The sequence below is a fragment of the Electrophorus electricus genome, chromosome 7 (genome assembly GCF_041902795.1).
Source record: "Electrophorus electricus isolate QZ-2024a chromosome 7, ASM4190279v1, whole genome shotgun sequence".
NCBI classification, from domain to species: domain Eukaryota; kingdom Metazoa; phylum Chordata; class Actinopteri; order Gymnotiformes; family Gymnotidae; genus Electrophorus; species Electrophorus electricus.
Genome location: NC_137503.1, coordinates 14,935,383 through 14,945,000, shown reverse-complemented (window position 1 = coordinate 14,945,000; position 9,618 = coordinate 14,935,383). Strand labels below are relative to the sequence as shown.

At 45.4% G+C, this 9,618-nt stretch overlaps 1 protein-coding gene across 8 annotated transcripts in view; it reads left to right on the top strand.

Annotated features, from left to right (window-relative positions):
* Positions 1-9,618, top strand: part of foxp1b (forkhead box P1b) — a 133,646-nt gene that overhangs the window by 58,452 nt on the left and 65,576 nt on the right. The window lies entirely within an intron of this gene.

The following is a 9,618-nucleotide window of genomic DNA, read 5'->3' as shown; positions in this document are numbered from 1 at the left end:
GATCAGTGCGCTGCTCGCTCTGCGACCCCCGCAGGGGTGACATTGCTTGTTGTCTGGGGTCGTGATGAAACGGGGCTCATGCCTGTCGGTCGTGGTAGAAACGGCTGTCCGTGAACAAGAGGGCCGTGACACTGCCGCAGCACGAAATCAGGACAGGCCTGGCTGATGGCTCATGGGAAACAGAAGCACAAAGAATCTTGATGCTGTTTTAAAAATCTTCTGCGTATTTTGGTAGCTGTGGCTACTGCTTTTGATGTTTGATGGTGACCCCATCAGAGTGATGTAGAGTGATGCTGCCATCGGTTTCAGAGATGAAATGCGGGAAACCCGACTGTCAGAACATAGAGGGTGTGTTCTTGCTCATATCTCTTTTTTTTTCCCCCCAGAAAATTTGTTGAATTGTCATCCCACAGCTGAGGTCATAGCTGTCAGTCAGTAGCTTTAAGCTTCGGTGATTGGCTCTTAGGTGTGCTCTCTTCCCGCCCACCGAATGGTCTGAGCCCAGTGCTTTTTGTTTGGAGCACTCGTGATGTTGGCTGTTTGAAAATCACAGTCATGCTGAATTCATTAGTGCCGTCGTCATACAAAACCAGGGATGAAATTTCAATAACTGCGGGCCGCAGTTGAGTAAACAGTTGCACTGAAACTTAATTCCTGTTGACTTTGCCTTCGTTCTCTGCCAGAAGCAGGTTCTGATTCACCCGACTAAGACAACGGGGGTTACAAGTTTGATGAATGTGAGGGAAAAGGGGGTGAGAGAGAGAGAGAGAGACTGAGTGAAGGAGACTGTGTAAGAGAGAGAGAGTGTGAGAGATGGGGTGAACAGCTGTTGAGATGGTGATTGTCACGGATGAGGGGGGGAAGAGGAAACAAAAGGAAAGAGAAAAACTCTAAAACTGTGATTGTTGTGTGGTGATGCAGGCCTATATGTTTTTACTCAATACTGACTAGGTTACTTGCCATCAGTCAGTAAACAGTGTTTAATCGCTCTCTATTAGCAGACTGGGCAACAAAATTTGCCAAACAAGTGTCAGGTGTCAGTTTTCTCTCAGTCATTATTGTTCTGCCATCCTTTCAACCAAGGTGACTTGTAAACAACAGGTGTAATCTTTACACTTGTTACATACATGAAAACCAGGTGCATTTCGGCAAAATACGCCATTTTCGACATAAAACAGGCCATTCTTGTAAATCGTGTAGAAGCTAGAAGAAGCCCTCATTCAGACACAACACAGCAGCAGCTCGTGTACATTTTTCAGCCAATCCATAGTCATCATTTGAATTCAATGGTCCAATCAGAAGTAAGCTAACATCTACAACGTCTTCCAAAGGATATTTATTTGAAGCTGTTTGTAGCTTACCTCAGTGCGTGATGTCAGATGTTAAAGCGGCTGACAGATATGAAGTGAACTTCTCATTTTACTATTTTGTTTAGACAGTTGTCTAAAACCGGCGCATAGGTTTATTTATACTTTCCATGAACTCCCGCAGGCCAGTGAAACGAGCGGTGAGAGTCGAGGCAAATAGCGCAAGTGGTGGCAGCACTGTCTCGCCGAACTGCTAGAAAAGCAGCGCACTGTAGAGCACATGCGTTTGGCTCGTCAGCAAAGTGTTGCCATCTGAAGCGCAGATCGGATTTCTGTTTCTAACCGTTTAAGATTAAGATAAACATATTGCCTCAATCGTGAATTTTCATTCACATTTTCCGTGCCGCCTTACATGGTGGCACGAAAACAATTCTGATGTAAATTTGAATAAGAGGCAGTTAAGTTGGAACGGGAAATTTGAACAAGACGAAAACTGGTGCGTCATTTAAGGTGGAATGAAGGTTCAAGAAAGATGCCAACTAGATTAACAGCCTTCAGATCTGTAAATGAAGAGCTGTGGATAAAATTTCCCTATACATACAAGTACTTACATACAAGATTTTCTTTCATTTCTGGTCAGTAATGGTAAGGTGTTCAGTATGGTTGGTAGCAGTGGTAGCAGTGGAGTTTGACTAACGTGCAAGTGCCCTTGAAGATCTAGCAATTGTCCATAACTCATTTATTTGTTTTTGCTTGCCAGAACCAAGTATTGTTTGGATTCATGTAGATCCATGTGCACAAACAAACATTTAACTTTCATGTGAAAATTCTGACTGATGATGTGTTTTGGACTTGCCTATAGTGAGTTGTGTTTTCAGAACCCATCACCCTTTTCACTCAGGTTTTCATGCCTGTTACAAAAACCCATTCAGAACTTTCAGATTTCCAAGACGTGCCTTAAACACCCCCCGAACAAAAAAAACAGAAAAGTGTCAGTATAACACCCAGTAGTGGCTAGTGGTCAAATGGTTAACAGCTGTAGTGATATGTTTAAAACTGATAGTTTTTGTTATGCAGGCCTGTGTTTCCTATAATCAACGCAGATGTAGCTGAGTCACTTACCGTCTCTGAAGTAAGAAAAAATATTAAACTGAGCCGGAAAGGTAGAGGGAAGGATGCCATCAGAAATCTTAAATTCTAAATCCTTTCATTATAAGTCTTGCTTGCAAATGCAGCGTTAAGTGCAATGTTAATGTAGTGTTCCTGATCTGACTTTGATTGGCTGAGATGGCATGTGTCTGTTGCTCACCGGGCGTGCCTCACTTGCCAATTAGTATCTGACTGCGATATCACTGCTGGTCAAAGACTACATTTAATATTTGGCATATCTGTAGAGATCTGCAATTTGTCTTTTAATACTCCAGAGCTCCTTTTCAGCCCTTGAATATCTCATGCTAGAATTCAGCCTCTTTTATAAACCAATAAGAGTCCTCCGAGTATGTGGAAAGAGGGGGAAAAAACAACAAACCCGAACCTGGAGGTTGGCATGTCATCTGTTCTTGTTAGGGAGCAAAACCAGGAAAGACAGTGCTCATTAATAAAGACGGAGGATGAAATAATTGTAATCTGTTTGATCATCTCGACCCTGACGGGGGAATTTATCTTGCCACGCTAGTCAGACGGGGAGGGGGAAGTAGAACATAAGCTTCACTTAAACATCTCCATTAGAAAGTCAAATCCACAGCTCCACACGGCCACACGGCGCTCAGTAGGTGTCTTCTAGATGGAACGGAAGGCTGAGGAGTGCCTTCTGGCTCACCACAGATAGCTCCGATCCTTTCTATCCGACGTCTTTCCCCCTCTCTACTTTTTATTTTTCTAAATCCAAATTTTTCTGACCTACTATAAAGATGTTCTTATTCCTAGTGTGCTTGACTTGAGAGAGTGAGACGGACAGACAGACAGACAGACAGACAGACAGACACAGAGTGAGTGAGAGTGAGAAAAGCTTCAGTTCTTTTGCATGTCTTTCTATGCTTCATCACTCAGTTCTTATGGTTTTTGTTTATCAGCGTTTTGTACCCGAGTCAGTTTAATTTGATTTTCTTTCTTTTTCTTCTTCTTCTTCTTCTTTGCAGCTTTGCATAAGTGTTAGTGAGTGGAATTCCCCCCTCTGTTCGCCACATACACATCCTCGCCCCAGCAACGCAAGCACCTTGCCAGAGTTACCACCAAAAGCCAGGCGCATCAGAGATCCACCGGCTGGAGCAAGCTTCCTCAAAATACCGGTCTAATCAGTCGGAATCCAGAACTCTCTAGATCTGTATTGGCCACTACAGAACCCAGGCCTAATTTTGCACCACGAGATAGACATACATTTTATAGTGGTTATGCCAGGCAACTGTTTTTTTTGTTTTTGAAGGCTCTTCAAAGGCAGCCCGGTGTCTGGATGCACACGCACGGTCGGCCCATAAGAGAACTTGCGGTTTCCAGCACGTTCTTTTGATGAGGAAGTGAGGATGATCAGAACTAAAGATGCCTTACAAAATAGAGACGGACCAGTCTTACGCAACAGCCTGTCTGTTATATAGTGCTTTGCTTTATCGCTCTCTTTTTTTCTCTCTCTCTCTGTCTCTTCCTCTCTTCTCTATCTCTTCATTATTTTGATGTCTCTGCAACAGGAAGTCTTTACATATACACACACGTACAACAAGGAAGTCTCTTCTCTTCTGAAGCCTGGTCCCCTACTTCAATCTCCGACCTGATGGTTTTATGCACACGTTCAAACAGTGCCTCCTGTCAGCCTCCAGCGCTAACTACAAGAGCCTTTCGGTGAAGACGAGAACGTTCTCTTCTCCTGCGCCACTTCCCTTCTGGAGCTCGGTTTGATGATCAGTCCAAGCCAGTTAATAGCTTGCATGTTCAGACAAACTGTTGTTGACTCGCACTTATGGCCTGACTGCCAGTAATCTCCCTCTGCTCATCGCATTTCTGAATATTTAATAGCAATGACGGGACTCCTCATGGCAGCCATCATTCTTTTTTTTTTTCTTTTCTTTTCTGAAGCAGGTCAGTGGGTTGTTGAAGACATCCCTTACAACGTCTTCTGGCCACTGCCTGTTCCTGTAGTGGCGTCACAAAGGCAAAAAAGCGAGGGGCAAATAATTGCGTTTCTTTGATGGAAGGGCAAGCCCATCTGAGCTCACTTTGTCAGGCTGGTGCTTCAGAGCACCGTCACGAGTCGCAAGATAAGGCAAGGCAATTAAGAGCTGGTTGTTTCTTTTTCTTTTCTTTGTCTCTTCTTTCTCCTCTTTCTCCTCCTTGGGAAAATGGGGTCGAGGGAAGGGATGGCATGACGGGGGGGGCTGGTTCCCCCTGGTTCTCCCAGTGGCTGAACACTCGGGCAGGCTGCAGAAGAACCTGTCCTCACAGCGAGAGGGTTCTGAGTGAGGACATGGAGGATAATGAGGGTGGAAAACCGACACACACACACACACACACACACACACACACAAAGAAAAGGAAGTGACACCTGATGAAAGTTGAAAAGAGAAAGAGGGGGAACTAAACAAACAATTAATGGAAAAGGTCCCCTCTGTCCTTTCTCTCCATGTGTCTTTGTCTTTCTCTCTCTCTCTGTCTTCCACTCTCTCTTTCTCACTGTCTCTCTCCCTCTATCCCCCCTTTCTCTCTCTCTCTCTCTCTCTTTTCTTTCAGGTATCTGCTTGTAAACTCTTAGAGGTAATATTGTCAGATTGGACTGAAATGACGGGCCTCCAACTTGCCAACTTATTGCGAATCTGGAGGACAGGGATAAAGATCGGTGTTATGGCACCGCATATTGCCCTGAATTGCTTTATTGGTAAAATGATAGTGCTTCCTCCAATTTCAATAATTTTCTGGAATCCCTCGTTGAATGGTTTAATTATGTTATCACCCAACACGCAACATCTGTCTTTATACTGGAACAGATGACAGTTTTATTACGGGGTGAATTTCTTTGCTGGGCCTGGCAATTGATGGGCAATCTGATTCATAATCGTACTGATGCCGATGGAAATTGAACATTAATGGTGCTTGTATGTGGAAAAGAAACGGAATAATTATTCTCCAAAGAGCGAGAGCATGCGTCGCACTCCGGAACGCTTGATCACGCCGTCCTCCACAGAGATCCACACGCTTTGGCAATTGGGGCATATTGCCTCTCGTGCGGCTAATTGTGGCAAGCAATATCTCCGCTCTTAAAGCGATCTCTCGCCCACTGGCGTCCTCATTTATCCCTAGGACTGGTGTGTGAGATCTCCCAACCTGGCAACCCAGTCTGTGTTGCAGATGTAGCAGTGGAACCTGGAATGGGGGGGTTGGGGGCGAGTAAACTCTGCGACGGTGGCTGTGATGATGGGCAGACTGCATGCAAGTAACGGAGGGCAGGCAGACGAGGTGGAGTGCCCCAGGGGTTCATGTTCTGTTTGCAGTAATTTGTGTGGGGAAGGGGGAGGGGCCGCTCTTTCTCCGGCCGCGGTTTGCTGGAAGACCGCTCTGCCCACCTGCCGCCGAGCTGCAGAATGCAGCACTACGGTGCTAATGGGTTTCTGGGTCAAGCAGCCAGCTGGTGGGAGAGAGGAACAGAGAGAGTGAGAGGAGAGAGTGAGATGAGAGGGAGAGAGAAAGTGACACTGAGGGAGAGTTAGCCTGAGAGAGTGTGAGCATGTGTGAGTGAGCATGTGTGAATGAGCAAGAGAGTAAGAGAGTTTGTAATGTAAGCATGCCTGTGTGTGCACTCGGACGTGTTATTACATAGGTTTGTTGGATGTCCCATTATTCTACTTCCCATATTTACATAGATAACGTAAGCCCTCTCTCTTTCCATCGTTCTTCAAAAATCAGGTCTGTGTGTGTGTGTGTGTGTGTGTGTGTGTGTGTGCGTGCGCGTGCATTCATGGGTGCGTGTCCGTACAGGTGTGTGAACGCATGCGTATGTGTGAGGAACCGCCGGTGTTAATGACACCCGTTATGCTGGTACCATTAGTGGCATGGAGTAGCCCCTCATTGTCTGCGCAGGCCGGATGGGCTTTGATGCTACAGGGCCTGCCACAGGCGTGAAGAGAAGCAACTCGAAACTAGTAGCAGGTGTCCTGGCAGCTGGGCGGCTGGGATGGAGCTCACCAGTGTGCCGCTGCTGTTTTAGTGTCGGATGGGTGGGTGGGTGGATCAGGGGAGGGGCATGAGAGGAGGGGCGTGAGGGGACCACCAAAGACTTTGGCTTGAGGCAGAAGCTGCCCCCCCCAAATCGATGAATAACTTCCATTCTTTCAACAATTTAGCTTCCTTCACAGCCATTCATATCTTAGAAATTGGCAAACACGTTCCGTATGCTTAAATATGCATACTTGTGTTTGTTTGTTTCTTTGTTGGTGTTTTTTTGAGAGGGTGTTAGCATAATGCTTCTTAAATTATTAAGTGTCTTTGCTTAAGCTTTACTCAAAAAAAGGCCTTTTGTCTACTGTGGATCAAAGCAGGGTCTTGTCTTTTAATGGCAACCCACAGCCATTTAAATGGAAAATGGACACAAATCGTCATCTCAGAGGACTGGAGTGTGTTCATACCACAACAATTACGCTGCGATAGAATCCCATTCTTGTATGTGCGGCCCTATCTGACCCAAATTATTAGGGATAACTGTAAAGATGCGGCATTTCTCACGGGGGAAAGGAGCATGGGTCTTATGCATTTTTAATGAGCGTTTCACTTTTTTAAAAAACTTCATAGAATTAATATGTATCAAGAAAAAAAAATTCCCCTTTTTTTCCTCAGGATCGAAAACTTCTGGGTAATTAATATTCATGGCCTGTGCTTGTTAACACCCCCAATGCAAATGCAATGGAGATCCAATTAACATAGAATGGCCCCTGAGGAATTGGGACGATAAGGGTTAAACGTGCTATTGAAATTGAAACTAGGGCTTTCTGGGCGTGTTTAAAACACTTATTTGTTTCGGTAAAGTGTTGATCTGCCTTGCTGCATGCAACTCCGATTGCGGCACCTCCGAGAAACTCTCCAAAGGTGGAAACCAAAGGTGGAGACGTTTGTTTGCGAGCAGAAAATGTACAAGACCGGTGTGTGTGTGTGTGTGTGTGTGTGTGTGTGTGTGTGCTCAGATAGTGTGTGTGTGGAGGGGAGCACATAGCTGTGTGCATGCACATGGGGGTGTGTGTGCTTAGGTGAGCGTGTGTGCTTGGATGAGCAAGTATAGCTGTTCGTCATAGACACCCTTCATTAATGCAGAAATCCTGTAGCAGGGATAGCTTGGATTTCTTATTCATAATGCCTGCACATGGGGAAGGTCAAGCCATCAGAGGGCGGGGCTTCAGTGCTGATGGCACTCGGCCAATGGCAGTCCGAGCTGTGGGACTCCATCCTCCGGAGTCAGCTCCCTCCTGCCCTCTCAAGGGAGAGCAGACTAATGCTCCACACTGCATGTTAGCTAACAGCTACCATTCACCACGACACATGTTACATGTTTGTTGGCAATAAATCAGGGTTTTGGTTTGTAATTGTTTTCCCATTTCTTTTTGAACAGCTCCAAACCACCTGCATGCACCCACAGACAGACATACAGACACACACATACACACACACACACGCGCACGCATACCTCTGAACTTTCAAGACACATCTTATCCTTTTTTCCCTTGAAATCTATCAGTCGCTATTTTTAGCACTTAGCTGTCAGATATATAGTTATTTAAACGCCCTTAGCTTAAAACATTTATATATATATATATATATATATATATATATATATATATATATATATATATATATATACACATTAATAGAAACAACCATACCTGTATGGTATTAAAGACAAAAAAGTAAATTAGAAACACCCTACTTGTCGCCCCAAAAGAACATTGCATTAGCACGCAGGAAATGTAGGAGCTTTAAAAAGGGGGGTTAGAACGATGACCTATTTAACATAAATACTCTCATCTGACAAGCTACAGTTTGGTCGTCAAACTTCTTCGGGTGACACTGTGTTGTCTGCCGGTAATAATGACCCGCTCAGCTCAGCGCCAGTGATGCGGTCTCCGATCGGCAGAAAAATGAAGGCGGTGGCGATGGTGGTCTGCGTGCCATTGGAAGAGTGATGCTCGCCGTCTATGATGTGATGGCGGCCCGTAAATATGCCTGATGTTCCCTCGCCTTTCTGTGAATGACGCCTGCCATAAATAGTTTCCCCTCTGTTCCCTGCACCCATAAATCTCGCCCTCTCCCCATCGCTGCCACCACTGTTTCATTCTTTCATTTTTTTAAAGTAGAGGAGGAAAATGTGATGTATTATTTAAGTGGACAATAAAAAAAAAAAAAAAAGCACCCAAATATTTTGCAGGCTAGAGGTATGTAGGAGAGTGGTTCCCCTGCTGGTGGAGCAGTGAGCATGGTGGGTGGAGTGAAGGTGGAGGCGTTGGGGTGGAGGGAGCACCGCACTTTGGGCCTCACTGCCCTGTTCTTATTTGATTGTTTACAGTCTCTGATATAATGTAATGGGAAGCCACCATGAGAGCACAGAGAAGCAAATGGCACAGAAAATAAGGCAGTGCCTTTATGTGCATGTGCACTTGCGCTCTCTCTCTCTCTCTCTCTCTCTCTCTCTCTCTCTCTCTCTCTCTCTCTCTCTCTCTCTCCCCCCATATTCCTCTCTGTCTCTCTCTCTCTCTCTCTCTCTCTCTCTCTCTCTCTCTCTCTTGCTCACTTCTACCTGCTCCCCTGCTGCTTTCTGGAGGACCAGAGAATTTGCCTACAGAAACCTGAACCCTGACTGCTTTTTGCATTAGGAGCTCCTGGGAGGTGGTGCACCACTGGACATGGGGCAGGGGGTGGTGAAGGGGTTGGGGGGAGGGGGGAATGTCAGAGAGGATATCGTGACCAGGCGTGAAATGCAAAAGTGAAATCTTGCAGAAAGAAATATTTATGGCCGTTTTCCACATGATTAGAGTGGGATGGTACACGTTAAGAGGGGGACACTAGGGAGAGAGAGGGTGAGAGAAGTGACTCTTTGGTTTTGTGATGAAAAAATTAAGGTGTCCATTGCCGGTGTGCATGCACAGCCACAGATAATCTCATCTAGTACTACAGCTCCCAGCATGCTCAGGTAGCCTACTCCAAGCACTGCAGACAGAGTGATTTTCTAGTTCTCCACTATAATACAGCAGCTCCGAAAATCTTTGGCGAGCCGATTAATATAGATGTATTTTTGTATGCAGATACTTTCTTTAGAGCTTGCAGCATGTTGTTTAAGCCACATTTC